The following is a 26781-nucleotide window of genomic DNA, read 5'->3' as shown; positions in this document are numbered from 1 at the left end:
CTAACCTTTGATAGTAAGCTTTTCTGTAGTCTGCCTGTTGATGTATTTTCCGTTTGAACTGTGCACAACATGAAGAGACGGAACACTGGCGGCTTGTCACAATGCCCCCCGATGACATCACAATAGCGCTGCTGCCTAGAAAACAAGCTGCGCAGAAGAAGTTGTTCTTTGGGTGGGAGGGTGGGCTAGTGGAAGGAGGGGGCAATCTCTTTTTTTCCCGGGTGGTAGGGGGATGACAGGAGAAGGGAAGCGGGTGGTGAGAAAGGTACAGAGGGCAGGGTTTGGGGGCTGGGAAGGAAAGGGAAAAGATTAGGGTTTGGGGATGATGAAAGGGCTTTCTACGGGTAAGGATGGCAAAGGGTGGCAGTGACGGAAAGTCAGGCAACCTGTCCTGTCCGTCTTTTTGTATCGTGAATTGGAAAGACTGCAAGGGGGAGGGGAGTTGCTTGCGCCCTAAAGGAGGAGTTATTCAGATTCATTGCAGTGGGCGGCGGCTGCAAAACGCACCATTCTTCTTGTTTTGGCTCTGCAAAGCAGCCTTTTCAAGGGTTGGCTTGGGTGACAAAATGTCTTGTGTAGGCGTGGGTTTGTCTCCCTCTCGCTCTCTCTCCCTAAGATGTGTCCGGCATAGGCCAGGGTGCCACTCGAGGCCCAAACCAATTCTGGTTATCGCTTCTCGGCCTTTTGGCTAAGATCAAGTGTAGTATCTGTTCTTATCAGTTTAATATCTGATACGTCCCCTATCTGGGGACCATATATTAAATGGATTTTTAGAACAGGGAGATGGAAAAAGAGCTTGCTCTGTCCACTCCACGCATTGACCTGGTATTGCAGTACCTCCAGGAACGGTGCACCCCTTCTTAACCCAGTTTCCAAAAGCAGAACTCAATTCACCTGATTCATATTAGCCCGATTTAATGAATTGGAAGAAAGCATACGTCTTCATATGCACCTCAATTTGGCCCATTCACTTTTCACACTTCCTCCTTTTGTTTTTTATCTTTCACACTTTTGACTTTCTTTATTCATCCAAATAGCAAACTCATCACCACTCAACCTGACCAACTCGGCTATGTCCCCGTGCTGCAGTTCTCTGTCTTATCTAGATCATTTGCAATTGAATGGAATAGATCCCTTTTGGACAAAGTGGATTCACCTGCTGCTGCAGTGACCACAGGTGTGATAACATCTAGAATTGGCATCTGGTGCGATCTCTCCGCTTCCACTCCAAAGAAAGTTACCTGTTTATTCCTATCATGCATTGGTTTTTGGGGTTTTCTTTGAGTAATGATGATCTCTTTAGTAGTCTGTTGGCGCCCTCTCCTGGAGGAATAGTTTGCTTGCTCTTGGACATTCTAAAAGAGAGGTCATGATAGACATTGAGCTTCTGAGCTCAATTGGGGACAGTCATGGGTGATGAATGTTTGCAACCTACTGCGAAGCCTCATACCGCAATATAAGGAACGTCAAATACTAAGAAAGGGCGGCCTATGAAAGAATTACTACTTTCAATAAGTACACTTAAACGGCTAATTGGGAATAGAAAAACTGTAAAAAGCCCTCTGAGAAAGCCCCCCTCTAACCTTTGATAGTAAGCTTTTCTGTAGTCTGCCTGTTGATGTATTTTCCGTTTGAACTGTGCACAACATGAAGAGACGGAACACTGGCGGCTTGTCACAATGCCCCCCGATGACATCACAATAGCGCTGCTGCCTAGAAAACAAGCTGCGCAGAAGAAGTTGTTCTTTGGGTGGGAGGGTGGGCTAGTGGAAGGAGGGGGCAATCTCTTTTTTTCCCGGGTGGTAGGGGGATGACAGGAGAAGGGAAGCGGGTGGTGAGAAAGGTACAGAGGGCAGGGTTTGGGGGCTGGGAAGGAAAGGGAAAAGATTAGGGTTTGGGGATGATGAAAGGGCTTTCTACGGGTAAGGATGGCAAAGGGTGGCAGTGACGGAAAGTCAGGCAACCTGTCCTGTCCGTCTTTTTGTATCGTGAATTGGAAAGACTGCAAGGGGGAGGGGAGTTGCTTGCGCCCTAAAGGAGGAGTTATTCAGATTCATTGCAGTGGGCGGCGGCTGCAAAACGCACCATTCTTCTTGTTTTGGCTCTGCAAAGCAGCCTTTTCAAGGGTTGGCTTGGGTGACAAAATGTCTTGTGTAGGCGTGGGTTTGTCTCCCTCTCGCTCTCTCTCCCTAAGATGTGTCCGGCATAGGCCAGGGTGCCACTCGAGGCCCAAACCAATTCTGGTTATCGCTTCTCGGCCTTTTGGCTAAGATCAAGTGTAGTATCTGTTCTTATCAGTTTAATATCTGATACGTCCCCTATCTGGGGACCATATATTAAATGGATTTTTAGAACAGGGAGATGGAAAAAGAGCTTGCTCTGTCCACTCCACGCATTGACCTGGTATTGCAGTACCTCCAGGAACGGTGCACCCCTTCTTAACCCAGTTTCCAAAAGCAGAACTCAATTCACCTGATTCATATTAGCCCGATTTAATGAATTGGAAGAAAGCATACGTCTTCATATGCACCTCAATTTGGCCCATTCACTTTTCACACTTCCTCCTTTTGTTTTTTATCTTTCACACTTTTGACTTTCTTTATTCATCCAAATAGCAAACTCATCACCACTCAACCTGACCAACTCGGCTATGTCCCCGTGCTGCAGTTCTCTGTCTTATCTAGATCATTTGCAATTGAATGGAATAGATCCCTTTTGGACAAAGTGGATTCACCTGCTGCTGCAGTGACCACAGGTGTGATAACATCTAGAATTGGCATCTGGTGCGATCTCTCCGCTTCCACTCCAAAGAAAGTTACCTGTTTATTCCTATCATGCATTGGTTTTTGGGGTTTTCTTTGAGTAATGATGATCTCTTTAGTAGTCTGTTGGCGCCCTCTCCTGGAGGAATAGTTTGCTTGCTCTTGGACATTCTAAAAGAGAGGTCATGATAGACATTGAGCTTCTGAGCTCAATTGGGGACAGTCATGGGTGATGAATGTTTGCAACCTACTGCGAAGCCTCATACCGCAATATAAGGAACGTCAAATACTAAGAAAGGGCGGCCTATGAAAGAATTACTACTTTCAATAAGTACACTTAAACGGCTAATTGGGAATAGAAAAACTGTAAAAAGCCCTCTGAGAAAGCCCCCCTCTAACCTTTGATAGTAAGCTTTTCTGTAGTCTGCCTGTTGATGTATTTTCCGTTTGAACTGTGCACAACATGAAGAGACGGAACACTGGCGGCTTGTCACAATGCCCCCCGATGACATCACAATAGCGCTGCTGCCTAGAAAACAAGCTGCGCAGAAGAAGTTGTTCTTTGGGTGGGAGGGTGGGCTAGTGGAAGGAGGGGGCAATCTCTTTTTTTCCCGGGTGGTAGGGGGATGACAGGAGAAGGGAAGCGGGTGGTGAGAAAGGTACAGAGGGCAGGGTTTGGGGGCTGGGAAGGAAAGGGAAAAGATTAGGGTTTGGGGATGATGAAAGGGCTTTCTACGGGTAAGGATGGCAAAGGGTGGCAGTGACGGAAAGTCAGGCAACCTGTCCTGTCCGTCTTTTTGTATCGTGAATTGGAAAGACTGCAAGGGGGAGGGGAGTTGCTTGCGCCCTAAAGGAGGAGTTATTCAGATTCATTGCAGTGGGCGGCGGCTGCAAAACGCACCATTCTTCTTGTTTTGGCTCTGCAAAGCAGCCTTTTCAAGGGTTGGCTTGGGTGACAAAATGTCTTGTGTAGGCGTGGGTTTGTCTCCCTCTCGCTCTCTCTCCCTAAGATGTGTCCGGCATAGGCCAGGGTGCCACTCGAGGCCCAAACCAATTCTGGTTATCGCTTCTCGGCCTTTTGGCTAAGATCAAGTGTAGTATCTGTTCTTATCAGTTTAATATCTGATACGTCCCCTATCTGGGGACCATATATTAAATGGATTTTTAGAACAGGGAGATGGAAAAAGAGCTTGCTCTGTCCACTCCACGCATTGACCTGGTATTGCAGTACCTCCAGGAACGGTGCACCCCTTCTTAACCCAGTTTCCAAAAGCAGAACTCAATTCACCTGATTCATATTAGCCCGATTTAATGAATTGGAAGAAAGCATACGTCTTCATATGCACCTCAATTTGGCCCATTCACTTTTCACACTTCCTCCTTTTGTTTTTTATCTTTCACACTTTTGACTTTCTTTATTCATCCAAATAGCAAACTCATCACCACTCAACCTGACCAACTCGGCTATGTCCCCGTGCTGCAGTTCTCTGTCTTATCTAGATCATTTGCAATTGAATGGAATAGATCCCTTTTGGACAAAGTGGATTCACCTGCTGCTGCAGTGACCACAGGTGTGATAACATCTAGAATTGGCATCTGGTGCGATCTCTCCGCTTCCACTCCAAAGAAAGTTACCTGTTTATTCCTATCATGCATTGGTTTTTGGGGTTTTCTTTGAGTAATGATGATCTCTTTAGTAGTCTGTTGGCGCCCTCTCCTGGAGGAATAGTTTGCTTGCTCTTGGACATTCTAAAAGAGAGGTCATGATAGACATTGAGCTTCTGAGCTCAATTGGGGACAGTCATGGGTGATGAATGTTTGCAACCTACTGCGAAGCCTCATACCGCAATATAAGGAACGTCAAATACTAAGAAAGGGCGGCCTATGAAAGAATTACTACTTTCAATAAGTACACTTAAACGGCTAATTGGGAATAGAAAAACTGTAAAAAGCCCTCTGAGAAAGCCCCCCTCTAACCTTTGATAGTAAGCTTTTCTGTAGTCTGCCTGTTGATGTATTTTCCGTTTGAACTGTGCACAACATGAAGAGACGGAACACTGGCGGCTTGTCACAATGCCCCCCGATGACATCACAATAGCGCTGCTGCCTAGAAAACAAGCTGCGCAGAAGAAGTTGTTCTTTGGGTGGGAGGGTGGGCTAGTGGAAGGAGGGGGCAATCTCTTTTTTTCCCGGGTGGTAGGGGGATGACAGGAGAAGGGAAGCGGGTGGTGAGAAAGGTACAGAGGGCAGGGTTTGGGGGCTGGGAAGGAAAGGGAAAAGATTAGGGTTTGGGGATGATGAAAGGGCTTTCTACGGGTAAGGATGGCAAAGGGTGGCAGTGACGGAAAGTCAGGCAACCTGTCCTGTCCGTCTTTTTGTATCGTGAATTGGAAAGACTGCAAGGGGGAGGGGAGTTGCTTGCGCCCTAAAGGAGGAGTTATTCAGATTCATTGCAGTGGGCGGCGGCTGCAAAACGCACCATTCTTCTTGTTTTGGCTCTGCAAAGCAGCCTTTTCAAGGGTTGGCTTGGGTGACAAAATGTCTTGTGTAGGCGTGGGTTTGTCTCCCTCTCGCTCTCTCTCCCTAAGATGTGTCCGGCATAGGCCAGGGTGCCACTCGAGGCCCAAACCAATTCTGGTTATCGCTTCTCGGCCTTTTGGCTAAGATCAAGTGTAGTATCTGTTCTTATCAGTTTAATATCTGATACGTCCCCTATCTGGGGACCATATATTAAATGGATTTTTAGAACAGGGAGATGGAAAAAGAGCTTGCTCTGTCCACTCCACGCATTGACCTGGTATTGCAGTACCTCCAGGAACGGTGCACCCCTTCTTAACCCAGTTTCCAAAAGCAGAACTCAATTCACCTGATTCATATTAGCCCGATTTAATGAATTGGAAGAAAGCATACGTCTTCATATGCACCTCAATTTGGCCCATTCACTTTTCACACTTCCTCCTTTTGTTTTTTATCTTTCACACTTTTGACTTTCTTTATTCATCCAAATAGCAAACTCATCACCACTCAACCTGACCAACTCGGCTATGTCCCCGTGCTGCAGTTCTCTGTCTTATCTAGATCATTTGCAATTGAATGGAATAGATCCCTTTTGGACAAAGTGGATTCACCTGCTGCTGCAGTGACCACAGGTGTGATAACATCTAGAATTGGCATCTGGTGCGATCTCTCCGCTTCCACTCCAAAGAAAGTTACCTGTTTATTCCTATCATGCATTGGTTTTTGGGGTTTTCTTTGAGTAATGATGATCTCTTTAGTAGTCTGTTGGCGCCCTCTCCTGGAGGAATAGTTTGCTTGCTCTTGGACATTCTAAAAGAGAGGTCATGATAGACATTGAGCTTCTGAGCTCAATTGGGGACAGTCATGGGTGATGAATGTTTGCAACCTACTGCGAAGCCTCATACCGCAATATAAGGAACGTCAAATACTAAGAAAGGGCGGCCTATGAAAGAATTACTACTTTCAATAAGTACACTTAAACGGCTAATTGGGAATAGAAAAACTGTAAAAAGCCCTCTGAGAAAGCCCCCCTCTAACCTTTGATAGTAAGCTTTTCTGTAGTCTGCCTGTTGATGTATTTTCCGTTTGAACTGTGCACAACATGAAGAGACGGAACACTGGCGGCTTGTCACAATGCCCCCCGATGACATCACAATAGCGCTGCTGCCTAGAAAACAAGCTGCGCAGAAGAAGTTGTTCTTTGGGTGGGAGGGTGGGCTAGTGGAAGGAGGGGGCAATCTCTTTTTTTCCCGGGTGGTAGGGGGATGACAGGAGAAGGGAAGCGGGTGGTGAGAAAGGTACAGAGGGCAGGGTTTGGGGGCTGGGAAGGAAAGGGAAAAGATTAGGGTTTGGGGATGATGAAAGGGCTTTCTACGGGTAAGGATGGCAAAGGGTGGCAGTGACGGAAAGTCAGGCAACCTGTCCTGTCCGTCTTTTTGTATCGTGAATTGGAAAGACTGCAAGGGGGAGGGGAGTTGCTTGCGCCCTAAAGGAGGAGTTATTCAGATTCATTGCAGTGGGCGGCGGCTGCAAAACGCACCATTCTTCTTGTTTTGGCTCTGCAAAGCAGCCTTTTCAAGGGTTGGCTTGGGTGACAAAATGTCTTGTGTAGGCGTGGGTTTGTCTCCCTCTCGCTCTCTCTCCCTAAGATGTGTCCGGCATAGGCCAGGGTGCCACTCGAGGCCCAAACCAATTCTGGTTATCGCTTCTCGGCCTTTTGGCTAAGATCAAGTGTAGTATCTGTTCTTATCAGTTTAATATCTGATACGTCCCCTATCTGGGGACCATATATTAAATGGATTTTTAGAACAGGGAGATGGAAAAAGAGCTTGCTCTGTCCACTCCACGCATTGACCTGGTATTGCAGTACCTCCAGGAACGGTGCACCCCTTCTTAACCCAGTTTCCAAAAGCAGAACTCAATTCACCTGATTCATATTAGCCCGATTTAATGAATTGGAAGAAAGCATACGTCTTCATATGCACCTCAATTTGGCCCATTCACTTTTCACACTTCCTCCTTTTGTTTTTTATCTTTCACACTTTTGACTTTCTTTATTCATCCAAATAGCAAACTCATCACCACTCAACCTGACCAACTCGGCTATGTCCCCGTGCTGCAGTTCTCTGTCTTATCTAGATCATTTGCAATTGAATGGAATAGATCCCTTTTGGACAAAGTGGATTCACCTGCTGCTGCAGTGACCACAGGTGTGATAACATCTAGAATTGGCATCTGGTGCGATCTCTCCGCTTCCACTCCAAAGAAAGTTACCTGTTTATTCCTATCATGCATTGGTTTTTGGGGTTTTCTTTGAGTAATGATGATCTCTTTAGTAGTCTGTTGGCGCCCTCTCCTGGAGGAATAGTTTGCTTGCTCTTGGACATTCTAAAAGAGAGGTCATGATAGACATTGAGCTTCTGAGCTCAATTGGGGACAGTCATGGGTGATGAATGTTTGCAACCTACTGCGAAGCCTCATACCGCAATATAAGGAACGTCAAATACTAAGAAAGGGCGGCCTATGAAAGAATTACTACTTTCAATAAGTACACTTAAACGGCTAATTGGGAATAGAAAAACTGTAAAAAGCCCTCTGAGAAAGCCCCCCTCTAACCTTTGATAGTAAGCTTTTCTGTAGTCTGCCTGTTGATGTATTTTCCGTTTGAACTGTGCACAACATGAAGAGACGGAACACTGGCGGCTTGTCACAATGCCCCCCGATGACATCACAATAGCGCTGCTGCCTAGAAAACAAGCTGCGCAGAAGAAGTTGTTCTTTGGGTGGGAGGGTGGGCTAGTGGAAGGAGGGGGCAATCTCTTTTTTTCCCGGGTGGTAGGGGGATGACAGGAGAAGGGAAGCGGGTGGTGAGAAAGGTACAGAGGGCAGGGTTTGGGGGCTGGGAAGGAAAGGGAAAAGATTAGGGTTTGGGGATGATGAAAGGGCTTTCTACGGGTAAGGATGGCAAAGGGTGGCAGTGACGGAAAGTCAGGCAACCTGTCCTGTCCGTCTTTTTGTATCGTGAATTGGAAAGACTGCAAGGGGGAGGGGAGTTGCTTGCGCCCTAAAGGAGGGTTATTCAGATTCATTGCAGTGGGCGGCGGCTGCAAAACGCACCATTCTTCTTGTTTTGGCTCTGCAAAGCAGCCTTTTCAAGGGTTGGCTTGGGTGACAAAATGTCTTGTGTAGGCGTGGGTTTGTCTCCCTCTCGCTCTCTCTCCCTAAGATGTGTCCGGCATAGGCCAGGGTGCCACTCGAGGCCCAAACCAATTCTGGTTATCGCTTCTCGGCCTTTTGGCTAAGATCAAGTGTAGTATCTGTTCTTATCAGTTTAATATCTGATACGTCCCCTATCTGGGGACCATATATTAAATGGATTTTTAGAACAGGGAGATGGAAAAAGAGCTTGCTCTGTCCACTCCACGCATTGACCTGGTATTGCAGTACCTCCAGGAACGGTGCACCCCTTCTTAACCCAGTTTCCAAAAGCAGAACTCAATTCACCTGATTCATATTAGCCCGATTTAATGAATTGGAAGAAAGCATACGTCTTCATATGCACCTCAATTTGGCCCATTCACTTTTCACACTTCCTCCTTTTGTTTTTTATCTTTCACACTTTTGACTTTCTTTATTCATCCAAATAGCAAACTCATCACCACTCAACCTGACCAACTCGGCTATGTCCCCGTGCTGCAGTTCTCTGTCTTATCTAGATCATTTGCAATTGAATGGAATAGATCCCTTTTGGACAAAGTGGATTCACCTGCTGCTGCAGTGACCACAGGTGTGATAACATCTAGAATTGGCATCTGGTGCGATCTCTCCGCTTCCACTCCAAAGAAAGTTACCTGTTTATTCCTATCATGCATTGGTTTTTGGGGTTTTCTTTGAGTAATGATGATCTCTTTAGTAGTCTGTTGGCGCCCTCTCCTGGAGGAATAGTTTGCTTGCTCTTGGACATTCTAAAAGAGAGGTCATGATAGACATTGAGCTTCTGAGCTCAATTGGGGACAGTCATGGGTGATGAATGTTTGCAACCTACTGCGAAGCCTCATACCGCAATATAAGGAACGTCAAATACTAAGAAAGGGCGGCCTATGAAAGAATTACTACTTTCAATAAGTACACTTAAACGGCTAATTGGGAATAGAAAAACTGTAAAAAGCCCTCTGAGAAAGCCCCCCTCTAACCTTTGATAGTAAGCTTTTCTGTAGTCTGCCTGTTGATGTATTTTCCGTTTGAACTGTGCACAACATGAAGAGACGGAACACTGGCGGCTTGTCACAATGCCCCCCGATGACATCACAATAGCGCTGCTGCCTAGAAAACAAGCTGCGCAGAAGAAGTTGTTCTTTGGGTGGGAGGGTGGGCTAGTGGAAGGAGGGGGCAATCTCTTTTTTTCCCGGGTGGTAGGGGGATGACAGGAGAAGGGAAGCGGGTGGTGAGAAAGGTACAGAGGGCAGGGTTTGGGGGCTGGGAAGGAAAGGGAAAAGATTAGGGTTTGGGGATGATGAAAGGGCTTTCTACGGGTAAGGATGGCAAAGGGTGGCAGTGACGGAAAGTCAGGCAACCTGTCCTGTCCGTCTTTTTGTATCGTGAATTGGAAAGACTGCAAGGGGGAGGGGAGTTGCTTGCGCCCTAAAGGAGGAGTTATTCAGATTCATTGCAGTGGGCGGCGGCTGCAAAACGCACCATTCTTCTTGTTTTGGCTCTGCAAAGCAGCCTTTTCAAGGGTTGGCTTGGGTGACAAAATGTCTTGTGTAGGCGTGGGTTTGTCTCCCTCTCGCTCTCTCTCCCTAAGATGTGTCCGGCATAGGCCAGGGTGCCACTCGAGGCCCAAACCAATTCTGGTTATCGCTTCTCGGCCTTTTGGCTAAGATCAAGTGTAGTATCTGTTCTTATCAGTTTAATATCTGATACGTCCCCTATCTGGGGACCATATATTAAATGGATTTTTAGAACAGGGAGATGGAAAAAGAGCTTGCTCTGTCCACTCCACGCATTGACCTGGTATTGCAGTACCTCCAGGAACGGTGCACCCCTTCTTAACCCAGTTTCCAAAAGCAGAACTCAATTCACCTGATTCATATTAGCCCGATTTAATGAATTGGAAGAAAGCATACGTCTTCATATGCACCTCAATTTGGCCCATTCACTTTTCACACTTCCTCCTTTTGTTTTTTATCTTTCACACTTTTGACTTTCTTTATTCATCCAAATAGCAAACTCATCACCACTCAACCTGACCAACTCGGCTATGTCCCCGTGCTGCAGTTCTCTGTCTTATCTAGATCATTTGCAATTGAATGGAATAGATCCCTTTTGGACAAAGTGGATTCACCTGCTGCTGCAGTGACCACAGGTGTGATAACATCTAGAATTGGCATCTGGTGCGATCTCTCCGCTTCCACTCCAAAGAAAGTTACCTGTTTATTCCTATCATGCATTGGTTTTTGGGGTTTTCTTTGAGTAATGATGATCTCTTTAGTAGTCTGTTGGCGCCCTCTCCTGGAGGAATAGTTTGCTTGCTCTTGGACATTCTAAAAGAGAGGTCATGATAGACATTGAGCTTCTGAGCTCAATTGGGGACAGTCATGGGTGATGAATGTTTGCAACCTACTGCGAAGCCTCATACCGCAATATAAGGAACGTCAAATACTAAGAAAGGGCGGCCTATGAAAGAATTACTACTTTCAATAAGTACACTTAAACGGCTAATTGGGAATAGAAAAACTGTAAAAAGCCCTCTGAGAAAGCCCCCCTCTAACCTTTGATAGTAAGCTTTTCTGTAGTCTGCCTGTTGATGTATTTTCCGTTTGAACTGTGCACAACATGAAGAGACGGAACACTGGCGGCTTGTCACAATGCCCCCCGATGACATCACAATAGCGCTGCTGCCTAGAAAACAAGCTGCGCAGAAGAAGTTGTTCTTTGGGTGGGAGGGTGGGCTAGTGGAAGGAGGGGGCAATCTCTTTTTTTCCCGGGTGGTAGGGGGATGACAGGAGAAGGGAAGCGGGTGGTGAGAAAGGTACAGAGGGCAGGGTTTGGGGGCTGGGAAGGAAAGGGAAAAGATTAGGGTTTGGGGATGATGAAAGGGCTTTCTACGGGTAAGGATGGCAAAGGGTGGCAGTGACGGAAAGTCAGGCAACCTGTCCTGTCCGTCTTTTTGTATCGTGAATTGGAAAGACTGCAAGGGGGAGGGGAGTTGCTTGCGCCCTAAAGGAGGAGTTATTCAGATTCATTGCAGTGGGCGGCGGCTGCAAAACGCACCATTCTTCTTGTTTTGGCTCTGCAAAGCAGCCTTTTCAAGGGTTGGCTTGGGTGACAAAATGTCTTGTGTAGGCGTGGGTTTGTCTCCCTCTCGCTCTCTCTCCCTAAGATGTGTCCGGCATAGGCCAGGGTGCCACTCGAGGCCCAAACCAATTCTGGTTATCGCTTCTCGGCCTTTTGGCTAAGATCAAGTGTAGTATCTGTTCTTATCAGTTTAATATCTGATACGTCCCCTATCTGGGGACCATATATTAAATGGATTTTTAGAACAGGGAGATGGAAAAAGAGCTTGCTCTGTCCACTCCACGCATTGACCTGGTATTGCAGTACCTCCAGGAACGGTGCACCCCTTCTTAACCCAGTTTCCAAAAGCAGAACTCAATTCACCTGATTCATATTAGCCCGATTTAATGAATTGGAAGAAAGCATACGTCTTCATATGCACCTCAATTTGGCCCATTCACTTTTCACACTTCCTCCTTTTGTTTTTTATCTTTCACACTTTTGACTTTCTTTATTCATCCAAATAGCAAACTCATCACCACTCAACCTGACCAACTCGGCTATGTCCCCGTGCTGCAGTTCTCTGTCTTATCTAGATCATTTGCAATTGAATGGAATAGATCCCTTTTGGACAAAGTGGATTCACCTGCTGCTGCAGTGACCACAGGTGTGATAACATCTAGAATTGGCATCTGGTGCGATCTCTCCGCTTCCACTCCAAAGAAAGTTACCTGTTTATTCCTATCATGCATTGGTTTTTGGGGTTTTCTTTGAGTAATGATGATCTCTTTAGTAGTCTGTTGGCGCCCTCTCCTGGAGGAATAGTTTGCTTGCTCTTGGACATTCTAAAAGAGAGGTCATGATAGACATTGAGCTTCTGAGCTCAATTGGGGACAGTCATGGGTGATGAATGTTTGCAACCTACTGCGAAGCCTCATACCGCAATATAAGGAACGTCAAATACTAAGAAAGGGCGGCCTATGAAAGAATTACTACTTTCAATAAGTACACTTAAACGGCTAATTGGGAATAGAAAAACTGTAAAAAGCCCTCTGAGAAAGCCCCCCTCTAACCTTTGATAGTAAGCTTTTCTGTAGTCTGCCTGTTGATGTATTTTCCGTTTGAACTGTGCACAACATGAAGAGACGGAACACTGGCGGCTTGTCACAATGCCCCCCGATGACATCACAATAGCGCTGCTGCCTAGAAAACAAGCTGCGCAGAAGAAGTTGTTCTTTGGGTGGGAGGGTGGGCTAGTGGAAGGAGGGGGCAATCTCTTTTTTTCCCGGGTGGTAGGGGGATGACAGGAGAAGGGAAGCGGGTGGTGAGAAAGGTACAGAGGGCAGGGTTTGGGGGCTGGGAAGGAAAGGGAAAAGATTAGGGTTTGGGGATGATGAAAGGGCTTTCTACGGGTAAGGATGGCAAAGGGTGGCAGTGACGGAAAGTCAGGCAACCTGTCCTGTCCGTCTTTTTGTATCGTGAATTGGAAAGACTGCAAGGGGGAGGGGAGTTGCTTGCGCCCTAAAGGAGGAGTTATTCAGATTCATTGCAGTGGGCGGCGGCTGCAAAACGCACCATTCTTCTTGTTTTGGCTCTGCAAAGCAGCCTTTTCAAGGGTTGGCTTGGGTGACAAAATGTCTTGTGTAGGCGTGGGTTTGTCTCCCTCTCGCTCTCTCTCCCTAAGATGTGTCCGGCATAGGCCAGGGTGCCACTCGAGGCCCAAACCAATTCTGGTTATCGCTTCTCGGCCTTTTGGCTAAGATCAAGTGTAGTATCTGTTCTTATCAGTTTAATATCTGATACGTCCCCTATCTGGGGACCATATATTAAATGGATTTTTAGAACAGGGAGATGGAAAAAGAGCTTGCTCTGTCCACTCCACGCATTGACCTGGTATTGCAGTACCTCCAGGAACGGTGCACCCCTTCTTAACCCAGTTTCCAAAAGCAGAACTCAATTCACCTGATTCATATTAGCCCGATTTAATGAATTGGAAGAAAGCATACGTCTTCATATGCACCTCAATTTGGCCCATTCACTTTTCACACTTCCTCCTTTTGTTTTTTATCTTTCACACTTTTGACTTTCTTTATTCATCCAAATAGCAAACTCATCACCACTCAACCTGACCAACTCGGCTATGTCCCCGTGCTGCAGTTCTCTGTCTTATCTAGATCATTTGCAATTGAATGGAATAGATCCCTTTTGGACAAAGTGGATTCACCTGCTGCTGCAGTGACCACAGGTGTGATAACATCTAGAATTGGCATCTGGTGCGATCTCTCCGCTTCCACTCCAAAGAAAGTTACCTGTTTATTCCTATCATGCATTGGTTTTTGGGGTTTTCTTTGAGTAATGATGATCTCTTTAGTAGTCTGTTGGCGCCCTCTCCTGGAGGAATAGTTTGCTTGCTCTTGGACATTCTAAAAGAGAGGTCATGATAGACATTGAGCTTCTGAGCTCAATTGGGGACAGTCATGGGTGATGAATGTTTGCAACCTACTGCGAAGCCTCATACCGCAATATAAGGAACGTCAAATACTAAGAAAGGGCGGCCTATGAAAGAATTACTACTTTCAATAAGTACACTTAAACGGCTAATTGGGAATAGAAAAACTGTAAAAAGCCCTCTGAGAAAGCCCCCCTCTAACCTTTGATAGTAAGCTTTTCTGTAGTCTGCCTGTTGATGTATTTTCCGTTTGAACTGTGCACAACATGAAGAGACGGAACACTGGCGGCTTGTCACAATGCCCCCCGATGACATCACAATAGCGCTGCTGCCTAGAAAACAAGCTGCGCAGAAGAAGTTGTTCTTTGGGTGGGAGGGTGGGCTAGTGGAAGGAGGGGGCAATCTCTTTTTTTCCCGGGTGGTAGGGGGATGACAGGAGAAGGGAAGCGGGTGGTGAGAAAGGTACAGAGGGCAGGGTTTGGGGGCTGGGAAGGAAAGGGAAAAGATTAGGGTTTGGGGATGATGAAAGGGCTTTCTACGGGTAAGGATGGCAAAGGGTGGCAGTGACGGAAAGTCAGGCAACCTGTCCTGTCCGTCTTTTTGTATCGTGAATTGGAAAGACTGCAAGGGGGAGGGGAGTTGCTTGCGCCCTAAAGGAGGAGTTATTCAGATTCATTGCAGTGGGCGGCGGCTGCAAAACGCACCATTCTTCTTGTTTTGGCTCTGCAAAGCAGCCTTTTCAAGGGTTGGCTTGGGTGACAAAATGTCTTGTGTAGGCGTGGGTTTGTCTCCCTCTCGCTCTCTCTCCCTAAGATGTGTCCGGCATAGGCCAGGGTGCCACTCGAGGCCCAAACCAATTCTGGTTATCGCTTCTCGGCCTTTTGGCTAAGATCAAGTGTAGTATCTGTTCTTATCAGTTTAATATCTGATACGTCCCCTATCTGGGGACCATATATTAAATGGATTTTTAGAACAGGGAGATGGAAAAAGAGCTTGCTCTGTCCACTCCACGCATTGACCTGGTATTGCAGTACCTCCAGGAACGGTGCACCCCTTCTTAACCCAGTTTCCAAAAGCAGAACTCAATTCACCTGATTCATATTAGCCCGATTTAATGAATTGGAAGAAAGCATACGTCTTCATATGCACCTCAATTTGGCCCATTCACTTTTCACACTTCCTCCTTTTGTTTTTTATCTTTCACACTTTTGACTTTCTTTATTCATCCAAATAGCAAACTCATCACCACTCAACCTGACCAACTCGGCTATGTCCCCGTGCTGCAGTTCTCTGTCTTATCTAGATCATTTGCAATTGAATGGAATAGATCCCTTTTGGACAAAGTGGATTCACCTGCTGCTGCAGTGACCACAGGTGTGATAACATCTAGAATTGGCATCTGGTGCGATCTCTCCGCTTCCACTCCAAAGAAAGTTACCTGTTTATTCCTATCATGCATTGGTTTTTGGGGTTTTCTTTGAGTAATGATGATCTCTTTAGTAGTCTGTTGGCGCCCTCTCCTGGAGGAATAGTTTGCTTGCTCTTGGACATTCTAAAAGAGAGGTCATGATAGACATTGAGCTTCTGAGCTCAATTGGGGACAGTCATGGGTGATGAATGTTTGCAACCTACTGCGAAGCCTCATACCGCAATATAAGGAACGTCAAATACTAAGAAAGGGCGGCCTATGAAAGAATTACTACTTTCAATAAGTACACTTAAACGGCTAATTGGGAATAGAAAAACTGTAAAAAGCCCTCTGAGAAAGCCCCCCTCTAACCTTTGATAGTAAGCTTTTCTGTAGTCTGCCTGTTGATGTATTTTCCGTTTGAACTGTGCACAACATGAAGAGACGGAACACTGGCGGCTTGTCACAATGCCCCCCGATGACATCACAATAGCGCTGCTGCCTAGAAAACAAGCTGCGCAGAAGAAGTTGTTCTTTGGGTGGGAGGGTGGGCTAGTGGAAGGAGGGGGCAATCTCTTTTTTTCCCGGGTGGTAGGGGGATGACAGGAGAAGGGAAGCGGGTGGTGAGAAAGGTACAGAGGGCAGGGTTTGGGGGCTGGGAAGGAAAGGGAAAAGATTAGGGTTTGGGGATGATGAAAGGGCTTTCTACGGGTAAGGATGGCAAAGGGTGGCAGTGACGGAAAGTCAGGCAACCTGTCCTGTCCGTCTTTTTGTATCGTGAATTGGAAAGACTGCAAGGGGGAGGGGAGTTGCTTGCGCCCTAAAGGAGGAGTTATTCAGATTCATTGCAGTGGGCGGCGGCTGCAAAACGCACCATTCTTCTTGTTTTGGCTCTGCAAAGCAGCCTTTTCAAGGGTTGGCTTGGGTGACAAAATGTCTTGTGTAGGCGTGGGTTTGTCTCCCTCTCGCTCTCTCTCCCTAAGATGTGTCCGGCATAGGCCAGGGTGCCACTCGAGGCCCAAACCAATTCTGGTTATCGCTTCTCGGCCTTTTGGCTAAGATCAAGTGTAGTATCTGTTCTTATCAGTTTAATATCTGATACGTCCCCTATCTGGGGACCATATATTAAATGGATTTTTAGAACAGGGAGATGGAAAAAGAGCTTGCTCTGTCCACTCCACGCATTGACCTGGTATTGCAGTACCTCCAGGAACGGTGCACCCCTTCTTAACCCAGTTTCCAAAAGCAGAACTCAATTCACCTGATTCATATTAGCCCGATTTAATGAATTGGAAGAAAGCATACGTCTTCATATGCACCTCAATTTGGCCCATTCACTTTTCACACTTCCTCCTTTTGTTTTTTATCTTTCACACTTTTGACTTTCTTTATTCATCCAAATAGCAAACTCATCACCACTCAACCTGACCAACTCGGCTATGTCCCCGTGCTGCAGTTCTCTGTCTTATCTAGATCATTTGCAATTGAATGGAATAGATCCCTTTTGGACAAAGTGGATTCACCTGCTGCTGCAGTGACCACAGGTGTGATAACATCTAGAATTGGCATCTGGTGCGATCTCTCCGCTTCCACTCCAAAGAAAGTTACCTGTTTATTCCTATCATGCATTGGTTTTTGGGGTTTTCTTTGAGTAATGATGATCTCTTTAGTAGTCTGTTGGCGCCCTCTCCTGGAGGAATAGTTTGCTTGCTCTTGGACATTCTAAAAGAGAGGTCATGATAGACATTGAGCTTCTGAGCTCAATTGGGGACAGTCATGGGTGATGAATGTTTGCAACCTACTGCGAAGCCTCATACCGCAATATAAGGAACGTCAAATACTAAGAAAGGGCGGCCTATGAAAGAATTACTACTTTCAATAAGTACACTTAAACGGCTAATTGGGAATAGAAAAACTGTAAAAAGCCCTCTGAGAAAGCCCCCCTCTAACCTTTGATAGTAAGCTTTTCTGTAGTCTGCCTGTTGATGTATTTTCCGTTTGAACTGTGCACAACATGAAGAGACGGAACACTGGCGGCTTGTCACAATGCCCCCCGATGACATCACAATAGCGCTGCTGCCTAGAAAACAAGCTGCGCAGAAGAAGTTGTTCTTTGGGTGGGAGGGTGGGCTAGTGGAAGGAGGGGGCAATCTCTTTTTTTCCCGGGTGGTAGGGGGATGACAGGAGAAGGGAAGCGGGTGGTGAGAAAGGTACAGAGGGCAGGGTTTGGGGGCTGGGAAGGAAAGGGAAAAGATTAGGGTTTGGGGATGATGAAAGGGCTTTCTACGGGTAAGGATGGCAAAGGGTGGCAGTGACGGAAAGTCAGGCAACCTGTCCTGTCCGTCTTTTTGTATCGTGAATTGGAAAGACTGCAAGGGGGAGGGGAGTTGCTTGCGCCCTAAAGGAGGAGTTATTCAGATTCATTGCAGTGGGCGGCGGCTGCAAAACGCACCATTCTTCTTGTTTTGGCTCTGCAAAGCAGCCTTTTCAAGGGTTGGCTTGGGTGACAAAATGTCTTGTGTAGGCGTGGGTTTGTCTCCCTCTCGCTCTCTCTCCCTAAGATGTGTCCGGCATAGGCCAGGGTGCCACTCGAGGCCCAAACCAATTCTGGTTATCGCTTCTCGGCCTTTTGGCTAAGATCAAGTGTAGTATCTGTTCTTATCAGTTTAATATCTGATACGTCCCCTATCTGGGGACCATATATTAAATGGATTTTTAGAACAGGGAGATGGAAAAAGAGCTTGCTCTGTCCACTCCACGCATTGACCTGGTATTGCAGTACCTCCAGGAACGGTGCACCCCTTCTTAACCCAGTTTCCAAAAGCAGAACTCAATTCACCTGATTCATATTAGCCCGATTTAATGAATTGGAAGAAAGCATACGTCTTCATATGCACCTCAATTTGGCCCATTCACTTTTCACACTTCCTCCTTTTGTTTTTTATCTTTCACACTTTTGACTTTCTTTATTCATCCAAATAGCAAACTCATCACCACTCAACCTGACCAACTCGGCTATGTCCCCGTGCTGCAGTTCTCTGTCTTATCTAGATCATTTGCAATTGAATGGAATAGATCCCTTTTGGACAAAGTGGATTCACCTGCTGCTGCAGTGACCACAGGTGTGATAACATCTAGAATTGGCATCTGGTGCGATCTCTCCGCTTCCACTCCAAAGAAAGTTACCTGTTTATTCCTATCATGCATTGGTTTTTGGGGTTTTCTTTGAGTAATGATGATCTCTTTAGTAGTCTGTTGGCGCCCTCTCCTGGAGGAATAGTTTGCTTGCTCTTGGACATTCTAAAAGAGAGGTCATGATAGACATTGAGCTTCTGAGCTCAATTGGGGACAGTCATGGGTGATGAATGTTTGCAACCTACTGCGAAGCCTCATACCGCAATATAAGGAACGTCAAATACTAAGAAAGGGCGGCCTATGAAAGAATTACTACTTTCAATAAGTACACTTAAACGGCTAATTGGGAATAGAAAAACTGTAAAAAGCCCTCTGAGAAAGCCCCCCTCTAACCTTTGATAGTAAGCTTTTCTGTAGTCTGCCTGTTGATGTATTTTCCGTTTGAACTGTGCACAACATGAAGAGACGGAACACTGGCGGCTTGTCACAATGCCCCCCGATGACATCACAATAGCGCTGCTGCCTAGAAAACAAGCTGCGCAGAAGAAGTTGTTCTTTGGGTGGGAGGGTGGGCTAGTGGAAGGAGGGGGCAATCTCTTTTTTTCCCGGGTGGTAGGGGGATGACAGGAGAAGGGAAGCGGGTGGTGAGAAAGGTACAGAGGGCAGGGTTTGGGGGCTGGGAAGGAAAGGGAAAAGATTAGGGTTTGGGGATGATGAAAGGGCTTTCTACGGGTAAGGATGGCAAAGGGTGGCAGTGACGGAAAGTCAGGCAACCTGTCCTGTCCGTCTTTTTGTATCGTGAATTGGAAAGACTGCAAGGGGGAGGGGAGTTGCTTGCGCCCTAAAGGAGGAGTTATTCAGATTCATTGCAGTGGGCGGCGGCTGCAAAACGCACCATTCTTCTTGTTTTGGCTCTGCAAAGCAGCCTTTTCAAGGGTTGGCTTGGGTGACAAAATGTCTTGTGTAGGCGTGGGTTTGTCTCCCTCTCGCTCTCTCTCCCTAAGATGTGTCCGGCATAGGCCAGGGTGCCACTCGAGGCCCAAACCAATTCTGGTTATCGCTTCTCGGCCTTTTGGCTAAGATCAAGTGTAGTATCTGTTCTTATCAGTTTAATATCTGATACGTCCCCTATCTGGGGACCATATATTAAATGGATTTTTAGAACAGGGAGATGGAAAAAGAGCTTGCTCTGTCCACTCCACGCATTGACCTGGTATTGCAGTACCTCCAGGAACGGTGCACCCCTTCTTAACCCAGTTTCCAAAAGCAGAACTCAATTCACCTGATTCATATTAGCCCGATTTAATGAATTGGAAGAAAGCATACGTCTTCATATGCACCTCAATTTGGCCCATTCACTTTTCACACTTCCTCCTTTTGTTTTTTATCTTTCACACTTTTGACTTTCTTTATTCATCCAAATAGCAAACTCATCACCACTCAACCTGACCAACTCGGCTATGTCCCCGTGCTGCAGTTCTCTGTCTTATCTAGATCATTTGCAATTGAATGGAATAGATCCCTTTTGGACAAAGTGGATTCACCTGCTGCTGCAGTGACCACAGGTGTGATAACATCTAGAATTGGCATCTGGTGCGATCTCTCCGCTTCCACTCCAAAGAAAGTTACCTGTTTATTCCTATCATGCATTGGTTTTTGGGGTTTTCTTTGAGTAATGATGATCTCTTTAGTAGTCTGTTGGCGCCCTCTCCTGGAGGAATAGTTTGCTTGCTCTTGGACATTCTAAAAGAGAGGTCATGATAGACATTGAGCTTCTGAGCTCAATTGGGGACAGTCATGGGTGATGAATGTTTGCAACCTACTGCGAAGCCTCATACCGCAATATAAGGAACGTCAAATACTAAGAAAGGGCGGCCTATGAAAGAATTACTACTTTCAATAAGTACACTTAAACGGCTAATTGGGAATAGAAAAACTGTAAAAAGCCCTCTGAGAAAGCCCCCCTCTAACCTTTGATAGTAAGCTTTTCTGTAGTCTGCCTGTTGATGTATTTTCCGTTTGAACTGTGCACAACATGAAGAGACGGAACACTGGCGGCTTGTCACAATGCCCCCCGATGACATCACAATAGCGCTGCTGCCTAGAAAACAAGCTGCGCAGAAGAAGTTGTTCTTTGGGTGGGAGGGTGGGCTAGTGGAAGGAGGGGGCAATCTCTTTTTTTCCCGGGTGGTAGGGGGATGACAGGAGAAGGGAAGCGGGTGGTGAGAAAGGTACAGAGGGCAGGGTTTGGGGGCTGGGAAGGAAAGGGAAAAGATTAGGGTTTGGGGATGATGAAAGGGCTTTCTACGGGTAAGGATGGCAAAGGGTGGCAGTGACGGAAAGTCAGGCAACCTGTCCTGTCCGTCTTTTTGTATCGTGAATTGGAAAGACTGCAAGGGGGAGGGGAGTTGCTTGCGCCCTAAAGGAGGAGTTATTCAGATTCATTGCAGTGGGCGGCGGCTGCAAAACGCACCATTCTTCTTGTTTTGGCTCTGCAAAGCAGCCTTTTCAAGGGTTGGCTTGGGTGACAAAATGTCTTGTGTAGGCGTGGGTTTGTCTCCCTCTCGCTCTCTCTCCCTAAGATGTGTCCGGCATAGGCCAGGGTGCCACTCGAGGCCCAAACCAATTCTGGTTATCGCTTCTCGGCCTTTTGGCTAAGATCAAGTGTAGTATCTGTTCTTATCAGTTTAATATCTGATACGTCCCCTATCTGGGGACCATATATTAAATGGATTTTTAGAACAGGGAGATGGAAAAAGAGCTTGCTCTGTCCACTCCACGCATTGACCTGGTATTGCAGTACCTCCAGGAACGGTGCACCCCTTCTTAACCCAGTTTCCAAAAGCAGAACTCAATTCACCTGATTCATATTAGCCCGATTTAATGAATTGGAAGAAAGCATACGTCTTCATATGCACCTCAATTTGGCCCATTCACTTTTCACACTTCCTCCTTTTGTTTTTTATCTTTCACACTTTTGACTTTCTTTATTCATCCAAATAGCAAACTCATCACCACTCAACCTGACCAACTCGGCTATGTCCCCGTGCTGCAGTTCTCTGTCTTATCTAGATCATTTGCAATTGAATGGAATAGATCCCTTTTGGACAAAGTGGATTCACCTGCTGCTGCAGTGACCACAGGTGTGATAACATCTAGAATTGGCATCTGGTGCGATCTCTCCGCTTCCACTCCAAAGAAAGTTACCTGTTTATTCCTATCATGCATTGGTTTTTGGGGTTTTCTTTGAGTAATGATGATCTCTTTAGTAGTCTGTTGGCGCCCTCTCCTGGAGGAATAGTTTGCTTGCTCTTGGACATTCTAAAAGAGAGGTCATGATAGACATTGAGCTTCTGAGCTCAATTGGGGACAGTCATGGGTGATGAATGTTTGCAACCTACTGCGAAGCCTCATACCGCAATATAAGGAACGTCAAATACTAAGAAAGGGCGGCCTATGAAAGAATTACTACTTTCAATAAGTACACTTAAACGGCTAATTGGGAATAGAAAAACTGTAAAAAGCCCTCTGAGAAAGCCCCCCTCTAACCTTTGATAGTAAGCTTTTCTGTAGTCTGCCTGTTGATGTATTTTCCGTTTGAACTGTGCACAACATGAAGAGACGGAACACTGGCGGCTTGTCACAATGCCCCCCGATGACATCACAATAGCGCTGCTGCCTAGAAAACAAGCTGCGCAGAAGAAGTTGTTCTTTGGGTGGGAGGGTGGGCTAGTGGAAGGAGGGGGCAATCTCTTTTTTTCCCGGGTGGTAGGGGGATGACAGGAGAAGGGAAGCGGGTGGTGAGAAAGGTACAGAGGGCAGGGTTTGGGGGCTGGGAAGGAAAGGGAAAAGATTAGGGTTTGGGGATGATGAAAGGGCTTTCTACGGGTAAGGATGGCAAAGGGTGGCAGTGACGGAAAGTCAGGCAACCTGTCCTGTCCGTCTTTTTGTATCGTGAATTGGAAAGACTGCAAGGGGGAGGGGAGTTGCTTGCGCCCTAAAGGAGGAGTTATTCAGATTCATTGCAGTGGGCGGCGGCTGCAAAACGCACCATTCTTCTTGTTTTGGCTCTGCAAAGCAGCCTTTTCAAGGGTTGGCTTGGGTGACAAAATGTCTTGTGTAGGCGTGGGTTTGTCTCCCTCTCGCTCTCTCTCCCTAAGATGTGTCCGGCATAGGCCAGGGTGCCACTCGAGGCCCAAACCAATTCTGGTTATCGCTTCTCGGCCTTTTGGCTAAGATCAAGTGTAGTATCTGTTCTTATCAGTTTAATATCTGATACGTCCCCTATCTGGGGACCATATATTAAATGGATTTTTAGAACAGGGAGATGGAAAAAGAGCTTGCTCTGTCCACTCCACGCATTGACCTGGTATTGCAGTACCTCCAGGAACGGTGCACCCCTTCTTAACCCAGTTTCCAAAAGCAGAACTCAATTCACCTGATTCATATTAGCCCGATTTAATGAATTGGAAGAAAGCATACGTCTTCATATGCACCTCAATTTGGCCCATTCACTTTTCACACTTCCTCCTTTTGTTTTTTATCTTTCACACTTTTGACTTTCTTTATTCATCCAAATAGCAAACTCATCACCACTCAACCTGACCAACTCGGCTATGTCCCCGTGCTGCAGTTCTCTGTCTTATCTAGATCATTTGCAATTGAATGGAATAGATCCCTTTTGGACAAAGTGGATTCACCTGCTGCTGCAGTGACCACAGGTGTGATAACATCTAGAATTGGCATCTGGTGCGATCTCTCCGCTTCCACTCCAAAGAAAGTTACCTGTTTATTCCTATCATGCATTGGTTTTTGGGGTTTTCTTTGAGTAATGATGATCTCTTTAGTAGTCTGTTGGCGCCCTCTCCTGGAGGAATAGTTTGCTTGCTCTTGGACATTCTAAAAGAGAGGTCATGATAGACATTGAGCTTCTGAGCTCAATTGGGGACAGTCATGGGTGATGAATGTTTGCAACCTACTGCGAAGCCTCATACCGCAATATAAGGAACGTCAAATACTAAGAAAGGGCGGCCTATGAAAGAATTACTACTTTCAATAAGTACACTTAAACGGCTAATTGGGAATAGAAAAACTGTAAAAAGCCCTCTGAGAAAGCCCCCCTCTAACCTTTGATAGTAAGCTTTTCTGTAGTCTGCCTGTTGATGTATTTTCCGTTTGAACTGTGCACAACATGAAGAGACGGAACACTGGCGGCTTGTCACAATGCCCCCCGATGACATCACAATAGCGCTGCTGCCTAGAAAACAAGCTGCGCAGAAGAAGTTGTTCTTTGGGTGGGAGGGTGGGCTAGTGGAAGGAGGGGGCAATCTCTTTTTTTCCCGGGTGGTAGGGGGATGACAGGAGAAGGGAAGCGGGTGGTGAGAAAGGTACAGAGGGCAGGGTTTGGGGGCTGGGAAGGAAAGGGAAAAGATTAGGGTTTGGGGATGATGAAAGGGCTTTCTACGGGTAAGGATGGCAAAGGGTGGCAGTGACGGAAAGTCAGGCAACCTGTCCTGTCCGTCTTTTTGTATCGTGAATTGGAAAGACTGCAAGGGGGAGGGGAGTTGCTTGCGCCCTAAAGGAGGAGTTATTCAGATTCATTGCAGTGGGCGGCGGCTGCAAAACGCACCATTCTTCTTGTTTTGGCTCTGCAAAGCAGCCTTTTCAAGGGTTGGCTTGGGTGACAAAATGTCTTGTGTAGGCGTGGGTTTGTCTCCCTCTCGCTCTCTCTCCCTAAGATGTGTCCGGCATAGGCCAGGGTGCCACTCGAGGCCCAAACCAATTCTGGTTATCGCTTCTCGGCCTTTTGGCTAAGATCAAGTGTAGTATCTGTTCTTATCAGTTTAATATCTGATACGTCCCCTATCTGGGGACCATATATTAAATGGATTTTTAGAACAGGGAGATGGAAAAAGAGCTTGCTCTGTCCACTCCACGCATTGACCTGGTATTGCAGTACCTCCAGGAACGGTGCACCCCTTCTTAACCCAGTTTCCAAAAGCAGAACTCAATTCACCTGATTCATATTAGCCCGATTTAATGAATTGGAAGAAAGCATACGTCTTCATATGCACCTCAATTTGGCCCATTCACTTTTCACACTTCCTCCTTTTGTTTTTTATCTTTCACACTTTTGACTTTCTTTATTCATCCAAATAGCAAACTCATCACCACTCAACCTGACCAACTCGGCTATGTCCCCGTGCTGCAGTTCTCTGTCTTATCTAGATCATTTGCAATTGAATGGAATAGATCCCTTTTGGACAAAGTGGATTCACCTGCTGCTGCAGTGACCACAGGTGTGATAACATCTAGAATTGGCATCTGGTGCGATCTCTCCGCTTCCACTCCAAAGAAAGTTACCTGTTTATTCCTATCATGCATTGGTTTTTGGGGTTTTCTTTGAGTAATGATGATCTCTTTAGTAGTCTGTTGGCGCCCTCTCCTGGAGGAATAGTTTGCTTGCTCTTGGACATTCTAAAAGAGAGGTCATGATAGACATTGAGCTTCTGAGCTCAATTGGGGACAGTCATGGGTGATGAATGTTTGCAACCTACTGCGAAGCCTCATACCGCAATATAAGGAACGTCAAATACTAAGAAAGGGCGGCCTATGAAAGAATTACTACTTTCAATAAGTACACTTAAACGGCTAATTGGGAATAGAAAAACTGTAAAAAGCCCTCTGAGAAAGCCCCCCTCTAACCTTTGATAGTAAGCTTTTCTGTAGTCTGCCTGTTGATGTATTTTCCGTTTGAACTGTGCACAACATGAAGAGACGGAACACTGGCGGCTTGTCACAATGCCCCCCGATGACATCACAATAGCGCTGCTGCCTAGAAAACAAGCTGCGCAGAAGAAGTTGTTCTTTGGGTGGGAGGGTGGGCTAGTGGAAGGAGGGGGCAATCTCTTTTTTTCCCGGGTGGTAGGGGGATGACAGGAGAAGGGAAGCGGGTGGTGAGAAAGGTACAGAGGGCAGGGTTTGGGGGCTGGGAAGGAAAGGGAAAAGATTAGGGTTTGGGGATGATGAAAGGGCTTTCTACGGGTAAGGATGGCAAAGGGTGGCAGTGACGGAAAGTCAGGCAACCTGTCCTGTCCGTCTTTTTGTATCGTGAATTGGAAAGACTGCAAGGGGGAGGGGAGTTGCTTGCGCCCTAAAGGAGGAGTTATTCAGATTCATTGCAGTGGGCGGCGGCTGCAAAACGCACCATTCTTCTTGTTTTGGCTCTGCAAAGCAGCCTTTTCAAGGGTTGGCTTGGGTGACAAAATGTCTTGTGTAGGCGTGGGTTTGTCTCCCTCTCGCTCTCTCTCCCTAAGATGTGTCCGGCATAGGCCAGGGTGCCACTCGAGGCCCAAACCAATTCTGGTTATCGCTTCTCGGCCTTTTGGCTAAGATCAAGTGTAGTATCTGTTCTTATCAGTTTAATATCTGATACGTCCCCTATCTGGGGACCATATATTAAATGGATTTTTAGAACAGGGAGATGGAAAAAGAGCTTGCTCTGTCCACTCCACGCATTGACCTGGTATTGCAGTACCTCCAGGAACGGTGCACCCCTTCTTAACCCAGTTTCCAAAAGCAGAACTCAATTCACCTGATTCATATTAGCCCGATTTAATGAATTGGAAGAAAGCATACGTCTTCATATGCACCTCAATTTGGCCCATTCACTTTTCACACTTCCTCCTTTTGTTTTTTATCTTTCACACTTTTGACTTTCTTTATTCATCCAAATAGCAAACTCATCACCACTCAACCTGACCAACTCGGCTATGTCCCCGTGCTGCAGTTCTCTGTCTTATCTAGATCATTTGCAATTGAATGGAATAGATCCCTTTTGGACAAAGTGGATTCACCTGCTGCTGCAGTGACCACAGGTGTGATAACATCTAGAATTGGCATCTGGTGCAATCTCTCCGCTTCCACTCCAAAGAAAGTTACCTGTTTATTCCTATCATGCATTGGTTTTTGGGGTTTTCTTTGAGTAATGATGATCTCTTTAGTAGTCTGTTGGCGCCCTCTCCTGGAGGAATAGTTTGCTTGCTCTTGGACATTCTAAAAGAGAGGTCATGATAGACATTGAGCTTCTGAGCTCAATTGGGGACAGTCATGGGTGATGAATGTTTGCAACCTACTGCGAAGCCTCATACCGCAATATAAGGAACGTCAAATACTAAGAAAGGGCGGCCTATGAAAGAATTACTACTTTCAATAAGTACACTTAAACGGCTAAT

The 26781-nt window shown here is 46.3% G+C and overlaps 17 non-coding genes across 17 annotated transcripts; all 17 read left to right on the top strand.

The window, feature by feature from the left end:
- The first annotated feature begins 668 nt into the window (after nucleotides 1-668).
- On the top strand, nucleotides 669-859 carry LOC142284446 (U2 spliceosomal RNA). Its single transcript, XR_012745953.1, has one exon. It is a non-coding gene; the product is annotated as a U2 spliceosomal RNA (small nuclear RNA).
- Nucleotides 860-2246: 1387 nt separating this feature from the next.
- Nucleotides 2247-2437, top strand: LOC142284445 (U2 spliceosomal RNA). The gene has a single exon (XR_012745952.1). It is a non-coding gene; the product is annotated as a U2 spliceosomal RNA (small nuclear RNA).
- Nucleotides 2438-3824: 1387 nt separating this feature from the next.
- LOC142284444 (U2 spliceosomal RNA) lies at nucleotides 3825-4015 on the top strand. The gene has a single exon (XR_012745951.1). It is a non-coding gene; the product is annotated as a U2 spliceosomal RNA (small nuclear RNA).
- Nucleotides 4016-5402: 1387 nt separating this feature from the next.
- Nucleotides 5403-5593, top strand: LOC142284443 (U2 spliceosomal RNA). Its single transcript, XR_012745950.1, has one exon. It is a non-coding gene; the product is annotated as a U2 spliceosomal RNA (small nuclear RNA).
- A 1387-nt stretch (nucleotides 5594-6980) lies between these two features.
- Nucleotides 6981-7171, top strand: LOC142284442 (U2 spliceosomal RNA). Its single transcript, XR_012745949.1, has one exon. It is a non-coding gene; the product is annotated as a U2 spliceosomal RNA (small nuclear RNA).
- A 1386-nt stretch (nucleotides 7172-8557) lies between these two features.
- Nucleotides 8558-8748, top strand: LOC142284440 (U2 spliceosomal RNA). The gene has a single exon (XR_012745947.1). It is a non-coding gene; the product is annotated as a U2 spliceosomal RNA (small nuclear RNA).
- A 1387-nt stretch (nucleotides 8749-10135) lies between these two features.
- Nucleotides 10136-10326, top strand: LOC142284439 (U2 spliceosomal RNA). Its single transcript, XR_012745946.1, has one exon. It is a non-coding gene; the product is annotated as a U2 spliceosomal RNA (small nuclear RNA).
- Nucleotides 10327-11713: 1387 nt separating this feature from the next.
- Nucleotides 11714-11904, top strand: LOC142284438 (U2 spliceosomal RNA). The gene has a single exon (XR_012745945.1). It is a non-coding gene; the product is annotated as a U2 spliceosomal RNA (small nuclear RNA).
- Nucleotides 11905-13291: 1387 nt separating this feature from the next.
- On the top strand, nucleotides 13292-13482 carry LOC142284437 (U2 spliceosomal RNA). Its single transcript, XR_012745944.1, has one exon. It is a non-coding gene; the product is annotated as a U2 spliceosomal RNA (small nuclear RNA).
- A 1387-nt stretch (nucleotides 13483-14869) lies between these two features.
- On the top strand, nucleotides 14870-15060 carry LOC142284436 (U2 spliceosomal RNA). The gene has a single exon (XR_012745943.1). It is a non-coding gene; the product is annotated as a U2 spliceosomal RNA (small nuclear RNA).
- Nucleotides 15061-16447: 1387 nt separating this feature from the next.
- Nucleotides 16448-16638, top strand: LOC142284434 (U2 spliceosomal RNA). The gene has a single exon (XR_012745942.1). It is a non-coding gene; the product is annotated as a U2 spliceosomal RNA (small nuclear RNA).
- A 1387-nt stretch (nucleotides 16639-18025) lies between these two features.
- Nucleotides 18026-18216, top strand: LOC142284433 (U2 spliceosomal RNA). The gene has a single exon (XR_012745941.1). It is a non-coding gene; the product is annotated as a U2 spliceosomal RNA (small nuclear RNA).
- Nucleotides 18217-19603: 1387 nt separating this feature from the next.
- LOC142284432 (U2 spliceosomal RNA) lies at nucleotides 19604-19794 on the top strand. The gene has a single exon (XR_012745940.1). It is a non-coding gene; the product is annotated as a U2 spliceosomal RNA (small nuclear RNA).
- Nucleotides 19795-21181: 1387 nt separating this feature from the next.
- LOC142284431 (U2 spliceosomal RNA) lies at nucleotides 21182-21372 on the top strand. The gene has a single exon (XR_012745939.1). It is a non-coding gene; the product is annotated as a U2 spliceosomal RNA (small nuclear RNA).
- A 1387-nt stretch (nucleotides 21373-22759) lies between these two features.
- Nucleotides 22760-22950, top strand: LOC142284430 (U2 spliceosomal RNA). The gene has a single exon (XR_012745938.1). It is a non-coding gene; the product is annotated as a U2 spliceosomal RNA (small nuclear RNA).
- A 1387-nt stretch (nucleotides 22951-24337) lies between these two features.
- On the top strand, nucleotides 24338-24528 carry LOC142284428 (U2 spliceosomal RNA). The gene has a single exon (XR_012745935.1). It is a non-coding gene; the product is annotated as a U2 spliceosomal RNA (small nuclear RNA).
- Nucleotides 24529-25915: 1387 nt separating this feature from the next.
- LOC142284427 (U2 spliceosomal RNA) lies at nucleotides 25916-26106 on the top strand. Its single transcript, XR_012745934.1, has one exon. It is a non-coding gene; the product is annotated as a U2 spliceosomal RNA (small nuclear RNA).
- The last annotated feature ends 675 nt before the right edge of the window (nucleotides 26107-26781 follow it).

The sequence above is a fragment of the Anomaloglossus baeobatrachus genome, unplaced genomic scaffold (assembly GCF_048569485.1).
Source record: "Anomaloglossus baeobatrachus isolate aAnoBae1 unplaced genomic scaffold, aAnoBae1.hap1 Scaffold_571, whole genome shotgun sequence".
In the NCBI taxonomy this organism is placed as follows: domain Eukaryota; kingdom Metazoa; phylum Chordata; class Amphibia; order Anura; family Aromobatidae; genus Anomaloglossus; species Anomaloglossus baeobatrachus.
Note: the sequence above shows the minus strand (reverse complement) of the source record. Positions and strands in the feature narration are given on the sequence as shown.